Below are 25271 nucleotides of genomic sequence, written 5' to 3' on the forward strand. Positions count from 1 at the left end.
CAGTGAAAATGGAGTAAAATGGGACAGCGCACTGGTGACCACAGGACAACCTTGTAAATGTGTTGACATTCTATGGTACACAACACCCAGCTGATTGATGCAACAGTACCTCTGTCACCCTGCACGCACGCACGCACACACACACACACACACACACACACACACACACACACACACACACACACACACACACACACACACACACACACACACACACACACACACAAACATTCAAGCATAGACGGCCAGACTCAGGCCGGACACACGTTTTTCTGTAGGTTTTACAAATATTTAACCACTTAAGTCCTATCTTATACTTTCAAAACATTTGGCTATAATGGCATGCCCAAAATAGGGCAAAGTGATAAAAGTGATTAATCAATGAAAAATGTTAGAGCTTGTGACTAAAGCCTGGCACATACTCAATCCGACGTCCGGACAGGGTAGGCATTAAACTACAAACCGACGTCATTCAGTACTTCGGATGGGTCTGTCCGAAATAAGTCCAGACGCTCTTGCACCTCACATTCTGCCAGCAGTGAAAGCAGCGATAGTTTTGAGAGCCGTTGGCTGAAGAGAGGTACTAGTCTCATGAGCCAACACCCAGGAGGTACAAACACCTCTGAAATCCCTCTCTAGTGACCAGGCATAAACACAACCTGTTGCAAGAAATGGCAAAACCTTCAATGACAAATTTCCCACAGCGCATCTAAATGAGCGAGGCAGATTCATTGAACAGATTACTGAGCGGGCGCCGGGGCGGGGTCTGGCGTTCAGAGTTCAGACCACAGAAGAGTTTGTTGGCAGTATACTGTATATCACTTTTGTCCGAACCCTCTTTTCATTTCATAAACATTTACGGTTTTGGACAGTGGTTTCCACTGGACACATACAGCGACAATATTCAATTGGCACAAGGGCATTGTTTGTCTGAACTGCACATCTGACTGATGCAAACTCCTATATCAGCTTTTGGAGGCAGATACTCTATAAAGTTGTCTGGCAGGAAGCTAAATCACTACTAACTGACAAGGCCTCTTAAAGCAGCTCCAGGGGCAGATGCTCCATAACGCTGTCTGGCAAGCAGCTAAATCACTTCTGACCAATGAAGTTGGAATGAGGGTCAGCTGATATGAATGGGACAAATTTAACAAAAGCCCGTGAGGCAGAATAGACCTAGTCCTACATCAGCTGTACAAGAGGCAGCTGTTTCATAAAGTTTTATATGGAACAGACACCCTCCAAACTGGGAGGTTTGGAAGTGCAAGGTGCAAAACAACAGAAGCGGCAGTTGAACCCTCTTTGTGTATGTTCATCACTATTCTGCTCTTATTATCCTGATTTGTCAAGTATCCACTCCATGCTACCAGAGTATGTAATTTGTTGTTACGCTGACTTTTACCGCCATGTTTAACACACTGGCTGGATGTCGTGTTTCTGCCAAGCTTGTATTCATCACAGAGCGTAGCAGTCAAAGTTCAGCAAGGTTGAACTTTGACCATCCCGTGCGTGGAGCTCAACACAGAACCCTCTGGACTGAGCGTGCCACTTTGCTCGCTGCAGCAGCAAACCGCCGTCGCACGCTATTGGAAATATTGGGTATTAGAACGTACTGTAGCTGTGCCATTGCCGTGTTCGGTGTCAAAGGGCCTTCATGCATGAGTTCTGCAGCAATGGACACAGGGAGAAAACCTGAGGTTTGTAAGAGCCACCACAGTACTGAAAGAAAGGTGCGCTCATGTGGAGCGCATATCTCTGCCAGAGAATCTCATTATACTATATTATATTATCATATACAGTAGATGATGTCATACTGATGACAGCAGTGTGGAACTCCATATTTGAGCAAGACTGATCGGTGACTGGGTCTGAGATGATTAATTCACAAAATGTGAACATATTCTCACTACTATGGCTACTGGCAGCATGCTCAAGACATGTCTCTCACTCTCTATCGCATTCTCTTTGTCTGTGTCTCTCTGGCTGGGATAACAAAGCCATTTAGGGCTCCTCTGCTCTCCAGATTGTGGAGGATTAAAATGAGCTGAATAATTTACTACTTCGTTGGAGGTTCCACAGGAAGTTCCAGAATGCTTTTACTGTAGATGCTTCCGAGTGCCCTGACTGTGGGGATTCCACCTCTCCCGCTATCTCCTTTTTTTCCCCCAGTATATTTAGTTGTTGTTCCTCATACATTGTAGCAGCAATAAAACAGAAGTAATAATAATACACATATATTTATATGCAGGGATCAGATACGTTTAGTTGACCTCCCCAGAGTCAAATCATGTTTGATGGGTGGAATTTACCACATGAAACAAATGGCCATCATAATGACACCACAGGAGAGTGTTTGTAGATTTATATGTTCCTGTGTCAATGATAGTCTCTCAAGCAAGACTGTTGGCTCACACAATATTCAAATGGTTTGCATTCAAAGGTTGTGGAATAGTTGTTTGGCTTGAAAGACTATGTGAATGATAACTTCCTATATCATCTGATGCCACACATCCACCTGCTCGATACAAACAAAACAAACACATTATTTGTAGTCGCTAAGAGACCCAGGCCCTTGATTCACTCTCACTTGTTTGTAAGCAACATACATAATTTTTTTGTAAATGATAGGCCATGCAGTTGCTCAAACTTGATTAACATCACATCACAGAACTGCTGGTGTAAAACTTTGTTAGTAATATTCAGTATCCTACTTCAATCCGTTTCTGTTCATCTCAAGTCACACAAGCGTCAGCGGTAAAGTTGATCTTTATCAACTTTTAATCCACTTTTTGCTGGCTCCGCCTCCTGCCGCAGTGGGGAAAGCAGCAGTCACTCCTCGCCATAGACAATGCATTGCTGCTTTCTCAGAACGTGCCAGTGTTATACTGTACCTCTGCTGGTGTGAATTCAGCACCAGTCTTTCCAACATGGCAGATATTGCCTGGCCCAGTGCCAGTGTCTAAACCACTGAAAAGTAGACTGGGGCACTTGCTGACCACTGGTCTGTTTGTCATTCGTGCTGACGTCAGCTGAGGGCTGTGTCTGTTGCTTTTTGGTCTGGACACTGGGATTTAATCATATTTGCAGCCAGCCAGCTGGCTAGCTAGCCTAAAACAAATTCGAATAGCAATGAGATCCGCAAAGCTCCAAATAGCTTCAGGGTTTTGGACTGCAGAGGAACAATTTAATAATCCACCCAATGCCTTCATATGAAATGTTACAGGAACAGAAGAAAGCATTATTGTTTAATTGTTATGATAATTATTTATTTTGTATTTAATAATTAGCTGTGTGAATAATTCTTCGAGTTTAACATGCTGCTAATTGCCTAAACTGTAAACATGTAGAATATTTGTCATTATGTTTAGTGGAAAGGACACACAAAACTGAAACTGTACATGTTCCTGATAATGCAGGTGCAGGGCTTTGCAGGGTTTTGCGCTCAAGTGACGAGCACTCAAGGGACTCCCTCTTCCTGGTGGCGCCAAAACCCTGACCTTTAACTTCACAAAGACTATGCCTAAATGAAATCTAACCTTAACCCTAAACCTATAACCTCACAAACACTATGCCTAAACCGAACATTAAGAGTCCGGACCACTCAAGCCTCTATCTAGTTAAAAATGTAAAAATCTGCAAAAAGTGTTGACATTTCAAACAGGTTGTCAATAGTCACATACCGTATGAGACTTAGTCACAATAGAGAGAGTGACACTTAAGTAAATCCTGTACTGTTATGTCATTTGCAAAATTTGTCAAACATTGTCTCCTTTCCTGTTCAAAATGTATATTTTCAAGCCTGTCCCCATCCTGTACGGACATCATTTCTTCCTGTCCTGTAAAGGACTCTAAATGTTGACTGCTGTCTTGTGGGAATTCTGTGGGTCACATGGGAATCCCTAATATCAATCTCTTATTGTTGTTAATACAGTAGAAATCGTATGGTCTAGCATGGCATACTGTAGTATTATAGGCTAGATGAATCATCTATAAATCCATTTAAAAGTTGTTGTCAGAGTGAATGAGAAATGTTTTTAGTTTTTATTAATTTGGCCCGCATTGTGGACTTATTACCCTTCCTGAATAATGTAAGCAGATTCAGAATTAATTGAGTGATAACTAGAAAAAGTGCTCCTCGGAGCACAGGTCTCCGCCAGGTCAGGTAGGTTATTGTGGCCTCCTGGTGGCGCTATAATAGGCCAATGTGAAAAGGGTGACATTTGCTCCTCAACATAGTGTGAATGTGCGTGCAGTTTGACCGCAATCGGACGCTGCGTTCATGATTTGCGGCATTTTGTTCAAAACAAGCCACTACTGCAAACCTTAGATGTCAATCTTAGTCAATCAGGATGGAATCTGAAAAATCAAACACATCCGTCTTGATCACATGACTATAGAGATCATGTGTACCGATTTGCGTGAAATTTGGATAAAATCGGAAGAAGTAATATTAAAAAAATGTTTTATATAAGTCGGCCTCCTGGTGGCGCTATAAAAGGCAGATGTGAAAAATGCAGGGCAAAGGTTTTTCCTTGACCTCTAGGGAGTGCGCTTACAAAGTTTTACACAGATCGGTGCAGTTATAGGTAAAAACACGAATCGGCCTGTTATAGCGCCACCATGAGGCTGATTAGAAAATTTTCAAGTGGCATTTCTTCCTCGGCATAGTGGAAATCTGCGTGCAAAATTTCAAGGAAATTGCATGCTGTGTTTATGATTTGAGGCATTTTGTTCAAAACGGAGCACTCCTACAAACTTTGGAAGCCATTTTTAGCCAATTAGGATGGAATATGAAAAATCTGAAAGACCTGTTTCGTTTAATGACTATAGAGATACTGTGTACCGATTTGCGGGATTTTTGGAGAAAATCTGTAGGAGTACTGTCAAATAATATGTTTTGCACAAATCGGCCTCCTGGTGGCGCTAAAAAAGGCCCATGTGAAAAATTTGGGGCAGAGGCTCTGCTGTGGCATCCAGGGCGTGTGTGTGCACAGTTTCACTGCGAGCAAGCCAACGGTGCCAGAGATTAGCTGTCCACAGACAGAATGACGGACGGACACACGGACGGACGGACGGACGGACGGACGGACAGGGGGTAAAACATACTCTCTCGCCATGCCTTTCGGCCTGGCGGAGACAAAAATGTCTCTAGTTGTAACTGTGCGTTCACATTAGGCTTAGAGATCAAGGAAGGGAGACAGAAAAAGTGAGAGAGGAACAGAGGCAATATAAGAGGAAAAGCAAATAATATTGAGACAGAGGGAAAACAAAAGAGAGAGACAAGTGACAAGGGGGGGGTGATGCTCCCTGGAGAATTAACCCTAACCATTTCAGTGATCCCATAAATGGTGCATTCATATACAGTAGTGCCTTTTTCAAAGACACCTTACAATGTGCATCACATTCACCCATTTAAACACTGACGGAGAGGCAAGGAGAGGTACCAACCAGCTCATCGGGAGCAATCAGGGGTTCAGTGTCTTGTTCAAGGACACTCCAACACTAAGCCAGGAGGAGCAGAGAATTGAACCAGGAACCTTACAATTCCCAAGCGGCCACTTTAACATCTGAGCCACTGCCACCCTTCATAACCTTTCCTCTAACCCAGTGTCACATATAATAATATTATATTAATATTTGCTACCAAAGATAGTGTTATTGAAGTAATTCAACTTCAAACAAAATCAGATAGAAAAATGGATTTGAAAATGAACACATTCCTGGTGTCATAATGTGTGCTTGACTGTCTTTGCTTGAGTGGAATAATACTGTAGGTTGTACGCAAATATGTATTGATGGACTGACTACTTTAAAATAGTGTATGGATCTAAGATTGTGTGTGTGTGCATGCATGCATGTGTTGAAGAGGTATGCATCGATGAAAATGTGTGAGCTCAGTGGGTTCCTGTATTACATGCAACATACATACCGTTGTGAAAAACAGACACACAGACATGCACACACACAGACATGCACACAGACATGCACATGCACATGCACATGCACATGCACATGCACATGCACATGCACATGCACATGCACATGCACATGCACATGCACATGCACATGCACACGCACGCACGCACGCACACATGCACACTCACACACACACACACACACACACACACACACACACACACACACACACACACACACACACACACACACACACACACACACACACACACACACACGTAGCTTAAATCCAGGCGGTATCTGCTAGCCTAGATCGATAGAGAATGGAGAGAACATGCTGTATTCATCTATCCCCAGAATGACTCATACAACATAATACAGCCTGTATAAATATCCACTCTGGCTCCCACCCATGAATGAATGGCCCTCAGGCAACAGGAGAGGCTTATTTCTTCATCACATACGGCCATTTTGTTTTTTATTTTAAGGGGAACTGGGAATTCGACTTCATCTTAGTTTTTTTCCCCCCTGTCTGGCAGCTACAGTATAGGGGAAGCTGAGAGACGGTACTCTATGGGTCCAGAGATGTCTTCATCTCTAGAAACATCAATATTACACCTCAGTCTACTGCCAATGGTCACAGATGCAGTGGTGGTTCTGTTATGGGTCCACCGGGGACCAGTGCCCCTGAGCAGTGTCCCAACAAGCCTGGACGCCCTTATGGTACCCCCTAACATGCTTTGCATCATGACGTGTTGTTAGCTTGTAGATCTGGTATATTTGGAAAGTGATTACATACTGTACAGTACAGTACATATATCTCTGCTGTCCAGACGCAACCTGCTAACTCCAAAACGCTCATTGTTCAGGAAATGAAAAAACTAAATTAAACTAAAACGTTTTTCAGAAAATGAAGAAAACCTTATATTTTTTAAAACAAAGCAATACTGCCTCATCAAAGTTGGTATAGTGACTTTATATATTGTCAGATACTTGCATGTGTCATTATATTATCACCATTTTACCCAAATCCAGCGCAAGTGGAGTTAGAAGTTTCAGACGAGCAGAAATCCAGCTGAAATGGAGTTAGGAGTCCGAACAACAATAGATACACACGGAGATAGACGGGAACGCCCAGGAACGCCCATTCGATTTTGTCCCGGGGGAAAACAGAACGATCTGCCTCATAGAGTTACATCATACACGATCGTTTGATCACTTTCAGAGCTATTTTATGGACGATAGAGACATTGTCAGCCAAGAAAAATCCATCAGAAGGACAGCTGGAACACAATCGTCCACTCGCCCTCGGAAAAGTTGACTTATTATTAAGATATATGTGACTAAAAAGACCAAACATTGACAATCTATGAGCTCACAGCGCGTCGGAACGCGACGCGTTGTAACGCGACGCGTTGTAACTGTGAGCTAGATTGGCAATGTTTGGTTTATGTTCCCCCCAGAATACGTAAACTGGGGTTCATGTGGTTTATCAGATTATCCTTATATCTTATTGCATTAGTCAAGTTTCAGCACAAGCACCACTGAGACCGGAGATCTGTTTCCCTCGTTCCAGCTCCGTCTGTCAAAACACTCACCCCAAAACACAGTCGCCCCGGGGCAAACCTGCCGGTATTCACCTGGTATTCCTAAACTCAGTAAAACTATGCCTAAACTGCTAAACATAACCTTATTCCTAAACTGAACCTCAGTAAAACTATGCCTAACCCTGAACTTATTTCAAACCGTAAAACAAATACAAGAATACAAGAACCGCTGGTCGGTGAGAAAAATGGGGGCGAGCGTGTTTTGGTGCGAGTCTTCTGGTTACCTCTTGTCTCGCTCCTTGTTACAAAACATGTTTACATATGCACCGTGTTTAATCGCCTGGTAGAGACACTATTACAAGATATGATCAATTAAACTTACCATAATATCAAAACCCAACAGCCATTAAGTCATCAATAATGTTTATTGTTAATTTGAAGTACAGTTTAGAGACTGTTTTGTGAACGGCACGTACCGTCGCCATTACCATTTGGCGAAGTGCGTCATTTAATATAATGCAGGATTTACACACTGCTTTAGCTCCGTGTTCATTGCCAGATTAACAATTGTGTTTTCTGTAGGTTTTTAAACGAGGATAGTCTAGGGTTTGGCTTGTTCCGATCGCCGGCCATTTTCTCCAAATTTTCTCCGATGCTTTCAACCATGCGACACTAATGGTTGGGAGGTGTATTGCACTCTGATGATCGGATTAAAATGCTTTTTATTGAACAATACGGGAGATATGGGTTCAACTTGTAACATCCGTGGCTCGCGGGTAAGCACTTTATATTTGAAATCTGAATGATTATGTACATGTGAGAGTTGGCAATGTAAAAAAATCAAACACCACTCTAAACCAGGAACTCTCGGCACCATGACTGTCATGGTATAGAGACACACGGCCGGAAGCGGAAGGCCTACAAATTCACGCCCACTTTTGACACAGCGCCGCTAATCGAGGTCCGTTAGAACGATGAACTGCAGCTCTCAATGCAATCTCTATGAGAGGCATTGTAAAATACCGTAATTTCACTGGTTAACTACTGAGGCTGTAGCGTCTTTTTTTGTGTTCTAATAAACTGTCCCATTTGTTTAATTTATCCTTTTTAATGTCCCATATCTGTCATCTCGATATACTACCCACAATATACATGTACTATAATATACTCCATCAGTATGTCAAAACCGCTAGCATCGGAGATCTAGAGTTTAAGTGGTCGCATGGTATATACGTCACAGACGCATCCCTTGAGGTTTTCAATACCCAGAAAAAGGGCGAAAGTGGCCGTTTTCAATATGTTTTGGTCATTATCTCTGGAACAGAAGGTCCAATCTGCTCGGTTCAAAGCTTGTTGGATGCATGACTTTGAGGACATTAAGCAAGCAATGACACATTTTCGGGTTGTTTGGGGTTTCTAGGGGAGGCGAGATCTTAGTTGGGCAGGCGACCGCCTGTCCTGCCTGTCGGCGCCCGGCGCTCGTAAAGACAGTTATGTCACTGAAATGCGACAACTTGTCTGTCTGCCGTTTACCCTCTGCTATGTTAACATTATGGGTAACTCGTTAAAGTGGCAAATTAAATGTGAAACACATCAACTATTAAGAAAACAAGAAGATATGTTGACAAAGACACTCCATACATTTGGAAACATATTTTTTATTTAAATCAATATCGTCTCCAGTTAATGTAGGAATATTTTAAAAGTAGGCTAATTCTCATATCCTCTATGACAGTCATGTTTCAGGGCTACACTCGCTGCTGAGGGAGAGGTTTCAAAAGGGTATAAATTCCCAAAAGCTAACAATGGATCTCCAAGCTCACAATGCATCACAACGTGTGAATTAATGCCCTGATGCTTCATGACACTTCCAGTATATAGACCTACAATAATAAACTGGACTTTAAATATTACAATAACTTCTGCAAAGAGGGGTTGGAGTGGAGAGTTTGAGTAGAACTAGCGCGACAGAAATGCTATGAACTCCTTTCTTCTTGTCACATTGCTCTCCTCATTATTAAACACTTCATAGATTTTAGAAATATAATTACTTGTTTTCATAAGATTAGCGTCAGTGCTAAGTTTGATAAACAGGTACACTGCATAGTTTTAACAGACTACGGGGAGTTTGTTTACGTGGTCCTCCTCCTCGCTCACTGCTGATGTGCCGTGACAGACCTGTCACTCTTGGTTCAATAAACCCTAAAGTCCAGTTTATAGACGACATACACAGAAATTACCTTTTACATGCGCAAGGCATCTTTATTGACAAACAAGGGAGATTCCCTCTATACTATGTGAATAAAAGAACAGCAAATTAATGATATTAAAACAATACGACCTGATATATCACGAAGGCAATTCGCTCCACATCTAAGTCTGCATGCAAACAAGCGTTCGGTTGAGCGCCTGGAGAATTCTGAAGTTCTTATCTATTACATTCAGTATATCAACGCTGTGGCTATCAAGGCCTGTCTTCTGACTGCACTCTATAAAGTAAAGGTTGACGGCCCAAGGTTCCACAATGGACCATCAAGCCCTCCTTGGGTACGAATTTAGTACCCACAACAACACAAGATTAAACACTTAAACAGTACTTTATAGAAATTATCCACTTGCATAACATATTTCATGTTTAAAAAATCAGGTCCCATTATTCTCTTTTTGAGTCATGTGAGCCGAGGAAAACCCTTTTCTTTGAAGGGGAAACTCTGAACTAGGCTGGGGCAGTCCCAAACCTACCATCTGGACATGAGCTCTTATTGGGGACAATTACATCATTTGATTCCATGTTGCATTGCTAAACTTAGGGTCCCTCAGTGGGGCATTCCCACTGAGTTTTCCTTTACAAGCAACTATTCTAACATGTGTAATATATATATATTTAAAAAAAATCATTTATCTATTTCTCTGTGTGCATTTTTGGTTTCTTCTCCAATTCCTCTGGTTGAGGTGGTCACTTTTCCGAGCCCGGAGGAGGAGGTTCCGACAGAGCCCAAGACTAGGCCCCCCCCCCAACCCATCCAGTGCCATTAACGAATGTACTTGGCACTGAATGAGCTAAGAGGCGGAGGTCCCACTCCCGAGCCCCCCGGGTCCGTACCCTCCTGGGGCCTGAGACCGGAGCCCCCCGTATTATACACAGGGGCCCCAACCCCCAAGCGCCAGTCAGATCCGTACCCTCCTTGAGGTCAAAGGTCGGGCGTAGATATCGTGCAGGGGTGTTCTTCGTCAAGTTCAGCATTGGGGCCCAGGTGGCAATATAATGTTTCTGTGGTGTGTATTGGGATAGCCCATATTTAATGTGCCTAAAGCTGCCAGGGAGATCGCTACGATCAGATTACATCCCCCAACATTACTATCAAAATCAAAATCAAACTTATTATGTATTCTGGGGTCGTTCAGTGGCCTTGGGCAGCATAGATGTCGGGCCGTGTAAAAATCTCTCTGTTTGGTCTCTCAATACTACATCTGTCTCTAATAGTAGGGGGTACTAAGCACAAAAAAGGGCCAAATCGTTACGCGGCGGATAAAAGCATGAAATTTGATACAGATGTCCCTTGGGTCATCCTAAAACATCCTAGAAGGGGTGCCCAAAAAAATCTTAAACAGGAAGTGAGTTATGGACAAAATTCAAAATGGCCACCTAAACTGTTGACCGTTGACTCAAAAGACAACAAAAGAATCTCCAAAAAGCATAAAATTTGGCACATATGTCCCTTGGGTCATCCTAAGACATCCTAGAAGGGGTGCCCAAAGGAATCTGAAACAGGAAGTGAGTTATGGACTAAATTGAAAATGGCCGCCTAGTGTTGTCGATTGACTCAAAAGACAACTAAAGAATCTCATAAAAGCATACAATTTGGCACACATGTCCTTTTGGTCATCCTAAGACATCCTAGAAGGGGTGCCCAAAAAAATCTTAAGCAGGAACTGAGTTATTGACAAAATTGAAAATGGCCGCCTACAGTGTTATCCATTGACTCAAAAGACAACTAAAGAATCTCATAAAAGCATACAATTTGGCATACATGTCCCTTGGGTCATCCTAAGACATCCTAGAAGGGGTGCCTGAAATTATCTGAAACAGGAAGTGAGTTATTGACTAAATTGAAAATGGCCGTGTACAGTGTTGACAGATGATGCAAAAGTTAAAAATAATCTCATATAAAAGCATGACATTTGGTACAAATGTCCCTTGGGTGATCTGAATGCATCCTAAGGGGTGCCAAAAAAAGTTTTAATAGTCTCTCAATGGAAAACACTGCTACAATATTCAAATCGAGCAGCCAATCTGGCATTTGGTCCAGAAGCCTGAAAGCTATGCAATCTCTACCATCTCCTGACAAATATGGATGGATTAAAGTCGCTGATTCGTGGACACCTTTATGGACACTCTTGCCAGAGGCTGCTTAAGTTTGTAGAGAACTCAAGTGTGGCTGCAAAGCTGAGCCCTTCTGTTCGAGAAAGTGTAGATGCCGGGATGCTGGGTTACCTTGCAGAGCATTATGCCAATGTGCTGGTAATTGCGAAATGGCACACATGAATACATGTAGTTACTAAACACTAATCACAAAAAAACAGTAATGATCAAGAAGAAAATACATGAGAAGATAGAGTGTAAAACAAGCAAGAAGATGTAAGTGTAAGATGTAAGTGTAAGATGTAAGTGCAAAATAAATAAGATGCAGAGAGTAAAATAAGAATATGCAGAGTAAGATAAGATGCAGAGTAAAATAAATAAGAATATGCAGAGAGTTAGATAAATAAAGAAGATTCAAAGAGTACAATAAAAAAATAATGCAGAAAGTAAAATGAATAAGTGATGTAGAAATGAAAACAGAAGGTAGACTACAAAATACGGCAGGTTATGCACTGCATAACCTGTCGTATTGAGTCTGCATAATATGCAGACTGCCATGGTCAACTGTTTAAACAGCCATTTAGAATTTCTTCAACATGGTCCCTTCCTAAAAAGTTTAATAAACAAGCAAATAAATAACCTCTTCTAGGATATATTAAGAAGCACTCAATGTACGTACCAAATTATACACTTTTATGACGTCCCTTTATGTTTTCTTTTGTGTCAACTGCTTTAGGCGGTCACTTCCTGTTTAAAACCTTTTTGGGCACCCCTTGTAGGATGCGTTCAGATCACCCAAGGGACATTTGTACCACATTTCATGCTTTTATGAGATTATTTAGGTATCTTGCATCATCTTTCAACACTGTAGGCGGCCATTTTCAATTTAGTCAATAACTCACTTCCTGTTTCAGATTATTTTGGGCACCCCTTCTAGGATGTGTTAGGATGACCCAAGGGACATATGTGCCAAATTGTATGCTTTTTGGAGATTCTATAGGCTTTTTGAGTCAATCGCCAGCACTGTAGGCGGCCATTTTCAATTTAGTCAATAACTCACTTCCTGTTGAAGACTTTTTTGGGCACCCCTTCTAGGATGTCTTAGGATGACCCAAGGGACATGTGTGACACATTTTATACTTTTTGGAGATTCTTTAGTTGTCTTTTGAGTCAATCGACAACACTAGGCGGCCATTTTCAATTTGGTCAATAACTCACTTCCTGTTTCAGATTTTTTGGGGCACCCCTTCTAGGATGTCTTAGGATGACCCAAGGGACATGTGTGCCACATTTTATGCTTTTTGGAGATTATTTTGGTGTCTTTTGAGTCAACGGTCAACAGTTTAGGTGGCCATTTTGGATTTTGTCCATAACTCACTTCCTGTTTAAGATTTTTTTGGGCACCCCTTCTAGGATGTTTTAGGATGACCCAAGGGACATCTGTATCAAATTTCATGCTTTTATCCGCCGCGTAACGATTTTTCACTTAGTACCCCCTACTATAAAGAATCACTCTGATTAAACCCCATGAAACAATGTTATGTTCCTGTCTGGCTGAGAGTGATATGGGTACTAGTCAAATTTATTGTGTAGTCACCCTCCTTGATATAAAAAAAAAATTGTGTAGTAAATATTGTCTAGTGGCAAGTCTTTCACTTAGGTCTTTGGCCCGTATTATGCTTTGGACTTTAATTATACTATCTGGACTATCGACTGTATTTGTACTATTATACTATCTAATTTGTGGCGTGCTTGTGTATGAGAGTGTGTGCGTGTCACTGTCTCTCCTTCCTTACACTTAAGTGTCTCTGTATTGGTCACTCTGCCATAAGTCTAAGCATATCCATTTAACAAAAATTAACGGCAACATTACAACACTTCGACATGAAAGTTTCTACAAGTCACTTAACATTATACTATGTATCTCAATATCAATCTGCTATTATATTATTTCCCTCCTTGACCTGACACCCGGCAGGGCACACAGCATAGGAATGTGCAGAGGCCAGGGTGCCACCCTCCTTTACCCTTTTTGACATACACAACAACACATACCATACACAAAATGTAATTGGAAACACAACAAAACAACTTTCCTGTGCTTTATGCACAGGTCAATTGACATTATCCTCGGGCTGTACAAAATTGTACACTTCTCTTCTGCAACCCATGACCTGTTTCAGAGAAATGGAAGGTTAATGACAGCAAAATTACATAACCTTAATCACACCTTGGTCAATCAGTGGTCACATGGTAATTGAAATAAACGTTAGGTCAATGATGAGCAAGGTAATTGGATACATCTAGCACCAAAATCGATGATGTAAAGTATGCATTCTTTTGACACTAGTGTAGGTTTCAGTCAGCCCACCGCAACTGGCAATAAACTGTAAAGCAAATGTCAGCAATGTATGAAATCACTTGACATCCACTCTGCACCCAAAACCCGGCATGTTCTCATAATGTACACCAAACGCACTGACCATTACCATAAGGGGGAGATATTTTGAGCAGCACACACAAACACCTCACTTCGCTGTATGTGAATCAAATCAAGCCAGAGCACAAAAGGAGCCAACACGCGCACAGCCCCGAAGTGTGCACCCTTCTGAGGCCATGGACCGTGCAGCTACCCCCGTGGTCATAAATGTTCTGCTAGGCATCACCCAACGTGCTCGTGAGTCTCTTGACAACCACTTAAGTCTTTCGAACCTCCCCACCGGGGCGCAGTCCCAGGCTAGACCCCTTTCCACTTGAGGTCTACACCCAGGTTACCCTGGATAGAGAGTTCAAGTCTCCTGCTTCCCGGCGTCTTCTTTTCAAAGCCCACCGATCACAGGAGCATCACTCGCTTAGTAACTGTAGCACTCCGGCGGTCGCTTTCAGCTTGTGATGGCCTGACTGTACATTGAGCCGAACGCAGCGACCACACCCGCCTCCTGTCGGGGAGCACGCCATGGAATTAATGCTTTTTGCGATCCGACCGGCGCGCGACCAAGTACAACTCAGGCTGCAACTGTGGCTAGCTGCTAGCTCAGCTAGCTGACCAAATGGACACGACTACGGGATGAGGTTAGGGGGTAGGCTCCCCAATCCCTTGCCACTAACAGGCGGCAGCGGGGTCGCAAGGCTCCCAGAGCACGTTAAAGACCTCATATAGTGCTGGGGAGAGACTGAAGGGCCCCCGTGTTCTGTCAAGGATGAATTAACATCCTAGCTGTGTTTTCCGTCTAGTCGGTGTGCCGACTGTCGCTCTCTCCTAGGGTTGGCAGCACATGGTGCGTGGATGACAGTCCACACCTAACCGGACGGGAGCGCGTGAGGGGGTTGCGTGGTGTTGACGGACAGTTTGAGGATCCAATGGAGTTGGGAGTTTTTGTCAGAGGCGCTTTTTAATCCAATCCAATCCAATCCACTTTATTTGTATAGCACATTTCACAACCAGGGTTAAGGGTTTACAAAGTGCTGTACAGAAAATCATGCAAAATACAAGCTAAAATATGCTAAAAACACAGAAAACACCAGCAAAACACACAGACATAGACCACAGAAAACTCTCAAGCGGGGTTAAAATGCCAAGGTGTAAAGGTGTGTCTTAACCGAGATTTAAAAGTCTCAATGGTGGGGGCCCTTTTAACATGGGGGGGAGCGCATTCCATAGGGTGGGGGCTATGGCAGCGAAGGCTCGGTCGCCTCTGGTCTTTAATTTGGTCCTACTGTGACCTCGAGACTTAGCTGGCCAGCAGACCGCAGTGACCTTGGGGGGGTATAGACCTTTATGAGGTCAGAGAGGTACTGAGGTGCCAAGCCATTCAGGGATTTAAAAACAAACAATAACATTTTAAAATCAATTCTGAAGCGAACAGGTAGCCAGTGGAGTGAGGCCAGCACGGGCGTAATGTGCTCACGCCTGCTGGTTCCTGTCAGGAGGCGTGCCGCAGAATTTTGGACTAGCTGCAGGCGTGCCAAGGAGGCTTGATTTAGCCCGACATATAGCGCGTTACAGTAGTCCAGACGTGTGGAAATAAAGGCGTGAATGACGTGCTCAAAATCATTGAAGGACAGAACTGATTTAATTCGGGCAAGCAGTCTCAGATGATAGAAGCTGGAGCTGACCACAGCATTTACCTGTTTGTCTAATTTGAGCAGATTGTCAAATTTGACTCCAAGGTTGGAGACAACAGGTTTCACATATGACTGTAGGGGGCCCAGATTGGTGGGTATAATGCCAGGACCACTAGGCCCAAACATAATACAAACATGCCATAATACACAGGCCCAAACATTAATACTTTTCATTGGAAAAAAAGAAGAAGCTGAAAATGGAGTTAGCTGGTTGGTCCCGCACACCGATGATATGTAGTCTAAAGGTCAATACATGCTCTGCCTCCTTCCGATGTTATGATGTAAATAAATGTAGCTTTCATCAACTCCCTCTCTGAAAGTTTGTACGTTGGAAGGAGCATGTATTGCATTGTATTGCGCTTAAGGCTACTCTTAATAGTAGGCTAATAATCATACTCTAACAGACAGGTTTGCCAAAAACAGTTTTTTGGCATTCATGTTTTCTAAATTATATAAGCAACACAGAATAATGAATAAACATCATTTTTCAGAGTAGATTAATCTAATTTTTAATTGGGTGTTGGGGTGGTAAGGGACCTGGATATTGGACTGGCCCCAAAAAGGTTGAGAACCACTGCTTTAATTAATATGCCTATTAATTGACGAAACAACTTTCTTCACAGTTTGTTAAAGAAAGCGATCCAGTCCTGTAATGTTTGTTTCTCTGGTGCCTGTGAGCACTGTGGCCTGTGGACTCGCTTTGATGTCAGCGTGCCCAACCCAAGGTACTGTACACAATATGGTCTCAGGTCCTGTGGGACTCCAACATCATGCCAGGTGGCCGTTGTTATGATGCGTTTTAACATGGTCAATTTAAAGTACATGACCTTGACCTTATTCTCTTACAGGGGTCACTTGTCTAATTCAGGTCATGTTTAGTTTGTGTTTTCTGTTTCTTTGTCTGAAGTCAAATATCCTTGTTACACTTGTACCACGCCTTGATTATCATCAGTAAAGTGGTCAAAGTATACTGTATAAACACAAAATGTTCATCAAATTGCCACATGTCTTTGACAAAGATGTGAAACAGATTCAGAGTTTTAATGAGGCATACCTTGCAAGAATTGGGTGAATCTACACTCATGCAAAAGGTAATTAAGTGTAGACAAAGTTTTCTTTAAACATATCATCTTATTAATAATGAGCCAAATTAAATTAGGAAACTGGATTTATTTAGCATATTATTATGAAGAGGATGATGAGGATGATGTGTAATTGTGAATGGGATATAAATGGTAAATGGTTATATAGCGCTTTACATAGATTGTGCATTACATTCACCCATTCACACACACATTCATACACCGATGGCGGAGGAAACCATGCAAGGCACCAACCTGCTCATCGGGAGCAATTAGGGGTTCAGCGTCTTGCTCAAGGACACTTCGACACTAACTCTGGGGGAGCCTGGGATCGAACTGTTGCCATCGGGCCGCGCTACTGGCCACTCTACCCCTGAGCCACTGCCGCCCCCTATCTGACTCACTTCTTGCTTTGAGCTTGTATGCTAGAGATTAAATTGCAGACAATATACCGTAACTGTGATCCGGGGGAAATACAATATAGTATTTGTTTTTTTTATTTTCATCATAACTTTTCACAATAAATGGTCTCAGGCTATAAACAATAGCATCTTCCCTGAATATTCCAATCTTTGTGAACGTCTGGTGTTTAACACTTTCCCAAAGAAACAATACAAACCAAACTGCTTATGGTTAGCTAGCTACCCTACAAATATATCCATAAGAATGTTTCATCCATTATTAAGGCCTTTGCAGACAGGGTGCGATTAGTCAATCAGTTTTTACCGCATGCGAAAAGACGCACAAATCGAACTGGGTTCGATTGGAAAAAAAACGCATCGCCGCACGGTAAATTCGGAGCCGGTGTGCATGAGGTCATTGAGAACCATGTGTTCATTTAAAAAATGATATTGTCCTTTTTTTCCGTGCGAAAAATCGCACCCTGTCTGCAAAGGCCTTTACTGTGGTAATAATGTGGGTCATGGCGGTTGCCCATTCGTCTGATGGCCCATTATTCCAAAGTCCCAAAGGTGTTAGGTTAGTGTGTGAAGTTAGGGTTAGGTCAGGGTTACGTTTAATAATAATATGTATAATAATACATTTTATTTATATTGCACTTTACATTTGAAACAAACCTCAAAGTGCTACAGTATAGAATAAAACACATTTGCATAAAACAATCTAAAAAAGTAGGGTTTAAAAAAAACAAAAAAAGGGGGGGGGGGCAAAGAAAACCTAGGGGTTAAAACCTGAATAGCTAGCTGAATGCTTTATTAAAAAGGAAAGTCTTTAGTCCCCTCTTGAAAGCATCGACAGACTGTGGAGCTCTTCCAGGAGTGCGTTCCACAATAGAGGGGCAGCTGAGCAGAGGCCTCGGTTGCCCATGCGGAGCTTGGTGGGGGGGACTTGGAGACGGTTAGTGTTTCCAGAGCGGAGGCTGCGACACCCACACACACACACACACACACACACACACACACACACACACACACACACACACACACACACACACACACACACACACACACACACACACACACACACACACACACACACACACACACACACACACATATGGACATCTCTATACAAAATTCCAAGAAGGAAATGAGAGATATCACTCTGTGTGGCTGTACATGACTGTATCAACTATGACATGACTGAAGAATTATGCAGCTCATCGTCCAACCTCTGCCCTGTTATTGACACGCACGCACACACGCACGCACGCACACACACACACACACGCACACAGTACACACACACACACACACACACACACACACACACACACACACACACACACACACACACACACACACACACACACACACACACACACACACACACACACACACACACACACACACACAGCTCCTCTGGCATTGCCACTGAGGGGATGTAACACTTGTGATGTCATGTTACATAAACTGCTTCCTCCCTCTCTGCTGTCCACTGCAACTCGCCTGCTTTCACCCTGCAAGCTCTTAGACAGAGCTGAACGGCTTTGAGAGCTATACTGTAGTCCACTGTGAAATGCTGCTGTAGGGAAGGAGAGAGAGACACAGAGAGAGAACGGGAAAAGGGTAGAAAGAGATAAAGAGAAGAGGCCGTAGGTGTTGTAGTACTTTCTAGAGATAAAGACATGCATTATCTCCAATACAATAACAGTGTGGAGAGCTGAGGGCAGTGCGGCTGGGTGCCAAAGTTTGTTTGAAGTCCTGTAACTTTGACTCCATGTGACATGGAGGAATATAGCTGTGAGCCACACCATGTACGTTGCAATCAAAATCAGCTCACTGCAACCACCATAAAATGATGCTGTGAGCTAATCTCTCTGTCTGTCTGTATATCTGTGAGCCTAGCTGGAAGCGTTGGCTTTTTCCACACGGGCACGAGGTCACGGGCATTCATGACGCAAGCCAAAATGGTGCGCCAGTGGAGACTGTACTGCTTTCCGCATGAAGGAGTCTTGATACATGGGGCAACATCAACATTGTAGATAATGATATAACTACAGATAGTAACATAAATTCATTGTCTAATCCTGTGGCTTTCAAAGTGGGGTCCGCGGAACACCCAGGGACCCTAATGGGGTTCCAGGGAGTTCAAGACAAATAAGTAGTAGTTTTATATAACTATAATTACATTTACTTGAAATTAGGGCTGTGCTATATGACTTCAAATCAATATCACAATCATTTCAAATTTGATTACTGTACGATTAATTAATGAATATTTTGTAGTAGAACAGATTTTTCTGCCAGGAAATGCCCCAATGCAAGGCACTATGCCAGCACTATTTAACCCCAGTCATTCTGAAAAACCAAAGTGAAAGGGAGGGGGCACAATTCTGCAATACAGATTTGCCTGCCAGGAATGTTACATGTATGATTGGTTGTTATGTCACTGTAGCACACTGAGTGCTACCGTGGGTTCTTGCCGACACAATAATGAGACCATTGTAATTAAACTTCTGTACTTGTATTGACTACAACACACACCTACATGAAGTAGTTTGAAGTTTGATGAAATACATTGCAGTGAATGGAGCCGGCTGGACCAGCTCATGAACAAACATTATTTCTGAACGATTGCGACCCTTGTCATATAATCGGTTCAGGAATATAAAAGAAGACATATCACAGGTTGTTTTTTAATCACTTGCTTTTCGATGTGCGCAGTACATCATTTTATTGAGGCATATAAACAGCGGCAGGTATCGTTTCTGTCTCGGAGGTATCGCGAGATTTGGTTGCCAGACAGGAAAGTGGACAGTCTCGCGATACTTGGCACGTTCAGAAACGTACTTTGTGCTCTTTAGATACCTCTATAAAAATATACAGTGTACACATCGAAAAGCAACACAGCAGAAAACAATGTGTCATATGTCATATGTCTTATTTTCCTGAGCCGAGTATTTTATAAAGGTCTCAATCGTTCACAAATAGTGTTTGTTCATAAGCTGTCCAGCCGGCTCTCATAGACTTTTATTTCACCAGACTTCCGGTGTGAGTCTGCCATCCAGTGTGACGAATCTGCCGGCTGGAATTGCTGGATAGAGAAAATTACGTTGGTGTCCCTTCCTTATAAATAAGCTTCCTTGATAAGTTTCAGGAAGAATATCCTCTGTTGGTGATGGAACAGACATTCTTCTTCCACCGGTGGTCTTCTGAGATTAATGTGACAAATGAATGATTCCACACTACACTGTTAACCAGGGAGTCACTTGAGGGGGGCAGTGGGGGCTGTGCTCCAGCTGAAGTCTACCACCTTCTTTACAGCCTTTAGGGCACTGAGCTCCAAGTTGTTCTGGGTGCACCAGGAAGTCAGGTGGTCAACTTCCTATCTATAGGTGGACTCGTCCCCATTAGAGATTAGCTCGGCGAGCATTGTGTCATCTGCAAACTTCAGAAGCTTGACCAATTGTTGTCTGGATCTGCATGCTAGAGGGAGAAGAGCAGGGGAGAGATAATGAGCCCTGTGGTGCTCCAGGGTCTGGGGGTCAGAGATAAGCTTACACACCTGCATGTGGAGGCAGGCATGCTCAGCTGGGCGTGTCATGTGGCAGAGATGAAAAGATGGTGTTGAAGTGGGAGCTCAAGTCCACAGAATTCTGGGATAGGTTTGGTTGTTGCCCAGGACCTCTTTGTCACGTCATCCTGTCTCTTCACCCTCAACTAACTTTTTTGTTTCTGGTATTGTAGCCACCAAATGTCTTAGTCATTATCGCATTAAAGTGTGTCTGGGTCCTACTCACTGTAGTCGGAACTTCTCTGAAGACCTTTTCTACCAACCCAGACATTTGCCCCCGGAGATGATGGCCTTATTTATTATGGCCTGTTAAATAAAGCCCTATAAAAGAAGTGTGGTTTTCTTTCTAAAGAGAAGGGTAGAACACTTATTCTTAAATTTCTTGTTTGCTCTCACTCTAAACCACTTTCCCTCTTTATCTTTATCTTTACACTGCAGCACACACAGACACACACACACGCTTGCGCGCACGCACGCACGCACGCACGCACGCACGCACGCACGCACGCACGCACGCACGCACGCACGCACGCACGCACGCACACACACACACCCTTACACACACGCACACACACACACACACCCTTACACACACGCACTTACGATGGTTAGACATTATCAGGTAATATCAAGTCTTGCCATGGAAGATGATGTCACTAAATTGAAACCATGCCAGCCATCCCTAAGCCAAGACTTTACTTAAAAAAGCACTGAAATTGGTGCTGCATCAATACTCCATCTCTTCTCTGTCTCCTCATCCATCCCTACACACATATGCACACACACACACGCACCATGCACGCACACAAGCACATAAGCACGCAAAATATCCATTATCATCATACTGTAATGCCACTGGCTTTTCTTTCAGATGGAAGTAATTTGACCTTGAAGGCATTCCGCTGCTCTCCGGAACTGGTCACTCCAGCATGATAATGACAATATGTCTTTGCTATATTGGACGCCGCATGCCAGCGCGCACACGAGCGCACACACATACAGAATATAATTATTTGCAATATAAATGTAGTATATTTTGCAGTGTATCACAAACATATGGGAGGAATGATTCATCATGTTACACACAACTATCAAACTTACTTCACACAGCACAGCACTTCACTTCTCTCCACCTCCCCTTCCACATTAAAAAGCAAACCATTCTAACATCAGGTGCATAATGATATCCAGTGAAAGGTTAAGGCACCCCTTCTACGTACAAATATAACTGTGACCCCACCTGCATCTGCACCAGGCACCCCAAGACAACAGGGCTGGGTAGAACTGCCATTTCCTTGTTGTCCTTACTTTTACAAACATTATTTGGCCCATCGTTCCAGGTTATACACTGAGTCTGACCATATACTACTGTACATGTTCATATCATTTTATTTATTGGCTATTCCTTGTCCTGGTGCAATGCTGTGTGAGTGAGTATGAGTATGAGTGTGTGTGTGTGTGTGTGTGTGTGTGTGTGTGTGTGTGTGTGTGTGTGTGTGTGTGTGTGTGTGTGTGTGTGTGTGTGTGTGTGTGTGTGTGTGTGTGTGTGTGTGTGTGTGTGTGTGTGTGTGTGTGATATATTTATCCCCCCTTGGTTTTCTGTCCCTGCAGAAATGGTGCAGAATTATATGAACATGTTTGTGCTGGTGTTACCTCTTGGCAGTCAGCACTTACCTATCTACATTATGTTGAAATCTTTTCTATGACACATGGCCTTTGTTCGATGTATTTTTTCCATCAGGGCAGGAGTTATTTTGCCAGAGAGAGAGAGAGAGAGAGCGAGCGAGAGAGAGAGAAAGAGAGAAAGAGAGAGCGAGAGAGCGAGAGAGCGAGAGAGCGAGAGAGCAAGAGAGCGAGCGAGCGAGCTGCATTTAAAACCCCAAGTGTGTGTGGGAGCCATTAGAGCCACAGAGCCATGTTATTATGAGGCTGTCACCTCAGTGACAAGTGGGACCACTGTTGGCAGCACATCCCCCATATATATGGCCTATATATGGAAGCTTTACGGGGGAAAGTTTTTTTTTTAAGCCTGCAGTATGTGATCCATATCTTATCCTTGTACTGTTGACGGTTTTGCCGCGTGCCTGTCTGCTTGCCTCAGTCAACATATATATGCATTTATTAGATGCATCTAAGTAAAGGGTTTCCAATTGTAACAACTAAACATGTCAACAAAGGATTCAACGGTTACTATCATAACACTTAAGTAGTAGGCCTGCCAAGCAATATGCAGTATATATCATATGTGATACTTGAAACATTTCAGTGAAACTTTCCTTATGAATTCTGATGATATGCTTGTGCTTTGTTTAGCTCGTAGATAAGATAAACCTTGATTGATCCCTGTGGACAAATTTAGTCGTCAAGCAGCAATGGCAATAAGAGTGAAGGAGAGGTACAGGTAAGAGTGAGAGTCACGAACCAAACAAAGATACATAAGAATAAAAAAAAAATAGTTAGACTAAATTCTGACACTAAACATTTAACATGTACAGTCTATCAATAAATGGTTTAAATGATGGCAGGTTTAGTTGGTAAGGTGAATGGCTAGTAGCCACAAGCAACTCAGATGCTATAATCTCAATACATTCTGTTTTAGCTCGAGCAAACTCGAACACTTAGAAAAATAATCACCTGCAGGGAATCTATTGACAGAAAGTAGCACATATAACATGTCTACGGTGGATTTTTATTAATCAAAAACTTGACAGATACAAAGAGGATAATCCAAGATGTCCGTGCAGCTGCAATGTTGGTGAGTTTAACGTTGTTTAATACAATTAGATAGGACTTTTCTGTTTGGATGAATGGGTTGTCAAGGGTTAGTATTGCAACTCTGATGCCAGGCAGATAGCATTATAGCATCTGAGTTGCTGGCAATAACCCCTACATGATGCCTACATCAGCATGCCCATTAAAGCACAGGGACCAGAGTGCCAGTTCATGATACTCAAGAAAGGAAACATAACTTCAAATAAACAGAACACAACTTCCTCAATAATGCATCAGGTATATGAAACACAAACAGCAATGGAGCCTCTACTGGCCTATAGGTCAGGTGAGCCCTGTTAGCCTGGGACCAAACCACACCCACTTTTATGTGAGGGTCCACCCACTCACAACCAGACAGTGTTTTTGTGTTTAGATTTGTATTTCTATGTGCTTATTATTTATTTAATGTTTATTTAATGTTTATGTTTATGTTTGTATTTGTATTTGTATTTGTGAGAGCTTATAAGTATGTAAGCTCGTCTGCCCGAATGTCTGTGTGCAACAATTGATGTGTAGATTTGTATTGTGTATAGTATATATTTGTGTATGGGTGTATGGAAGCATGTAGTGTGTGTGCGTGTGCGTGTGCGTGTGCATGTGCATGTGCGTGTGCGTGTGCGTGTGCGTGTGTGTGTGTGTGCGCGTGTGCGTGTGCGTGTGTGTGTGTGTGTGTGTGTGTGTGTGTGTGTGTGTGAGAGCACGTCGTGGGCATGTGCATGTGCATGTGCATGTGCATGTGCATGTGCATGTGCATGTGCATGTGCATGTGCATGTGCATGTGCATGTGCATGTGCATGTGCATGTGCATGTGCATGTGCATGCATACGTGTACTGGTAATCAGAGAACAGTTAGTAGCTGTTTGCTGTAATTATGTGAGAAATGTGAGTAGAACCATCAGGCCCTAACTGTTGGACAGAGTAATTACACACGAAAAGTGAATGAGCTCTGCAGGCTTCACGGGACAGCTTAATGGCCATTTATCCAGCATGGGCATGTAAGGACATTGGGAGAGTGACTGTGTGAGTGGAACTGGATTGATGGAGGGCCCAGTATGAACAAACAAACACACACACACACACACACACACACACACACACACACACACACACACACACACACACACACACACACACACACACACACACACACACACACACACACACACACACACACACACACACACACACGCACACACACACACACACACACACACATACTCTCGCTCTCTCTCTCTCTCTCTCGCTCTCTCTCATATACAGTATATAATATAATATATAATAAGAAGACTTTTATCCTCAAGATAACTATTTCATTGTTACTCTTAGGCCTTGGGTTGCAATCTTTCAATATCATTATTGCCCACTGAGCACTGAGAAAGAAATTGAACGGAGACTCACTCACTGATTATTATTTTTTGTCTTTTTAAAGGGATATTTCACTGTCAAAACTATTTTGGGTCATTTTATCGTCTACTCAGGCTTTTGTGAACA

This window comes from Gymnoscopelus braueri (assembly GCF_963280865.1).
Source record: "Gymnoscopelus braueri genome assembly, chromosome: 14".
NCBI lineage: Eukaryota > Metazoa > Chordata > Actinopteri > Myctophiformes > Myctophidae > Gymnoscopelus > Gymnoscopelus braueri.